The sequence below is a fragment of the Elephantulus edwardii genome, unplaced genomic scaffold (genome assembly GCF_000299155.1).
Source record: "Elephantulus edwardii isolate Elephantulus edwardi_28Jun2011 unplaced genomic scaffold, EleEdw1.0 scaffold00003, whole genome shotgun sequence".
NCBI lineage: Eukaryota > Metazoa > Chordata > Mammalia > Macroscelidea > Macroscelididae > Elephantulus > Elephantulus edwardii.
Window position 1 is genome coordinate 27,388,125 of NW_006399753.1, and position 1,102 is coordinate 27,389,226.

Genomic DNA, 1,102 nt, shown 5'->3' on the forward strand with positions numbered 1-1,102 from the left:
TGATCTTGTTTGATAATTTCCGCATAATGTTGGATCACTGTTTTTGAAATGAGAATAAATATGGATCTCTTCCAGTCAGTTGGCCAAGTGACTGTCCTCCAGATTTTTTGGCAGAACCTATTGAGCATATCCAGGGCAGCATTAATTTGTTGAAATATGTCAACTGGTACTTCATTAATTTCTGGAGCCTTATTTCCCCCCAATTCCTTCAGAGCATCTTGAACGTCTTCCTTTATTCTCACTGGATCTTCTACCAATACTGTATAAAGAATTCTGTCAGAGTCACTTTTCAATGTTTTGAAAATAATTCAATAACAAGTTTTAAGTGGGAAGCCTGTAATGACTTCCTGGACAGAAAGATATCAATACAGTTGAGTAGCACAGAGAAGTAGGAGGAATGTAGCCAATTTAATTTCAAAAATTACTGTCATGAAGAAACAAAGTAAGTATTTTGCTAAGTTGACAGTTTTCAATGTTCATTTAAATTTAATATAATGAATTTGAATTCTTTAATTATAAATTACAGAAACACTTGTATTAGCAAAAACAATACAACTGATTAAAGTTAATTTCATTACCTATATTTTTAACTTTATCTTTTTTCCAAAATTCACTGTTAGAATTAATTTTATCCTATAATAAATCTGCAAATTTTTATCAACTCTTCAATAACAAATATGTTGAAAATGATAAAAAAATTCTTTGTATTCTCTATTTGTAATAATGTTCTAATTTTTCTAGGTTTGATGCAAAATATTTAAATAAAAATATGAAATTAGTTCAATATTTTTATTATTCACATATCAATCACAATATTGAAAAACAACAGGAAATACACTACTTGTTCTAAATATAAGCAATCTCTTACTTGAAATTATTTTAACTTAGTAAAACACCCATGAGTAGAAAAACAAAGATATTATTTTTACTTCACAAAAAAAATAAAGAAACAACAAAGAGGAGGAAAATTCTAGCTGTTTCCAGTAACGGTGGTTATCTTGTGATCTGTGCAGAAATGTGAAGGCCTTAGAGAAAACTGGTTTTGTTCTCATATTTTACCGAGTCCTTCAGCATCAATAAATCTTTGGAAGTTCCTCAAAGA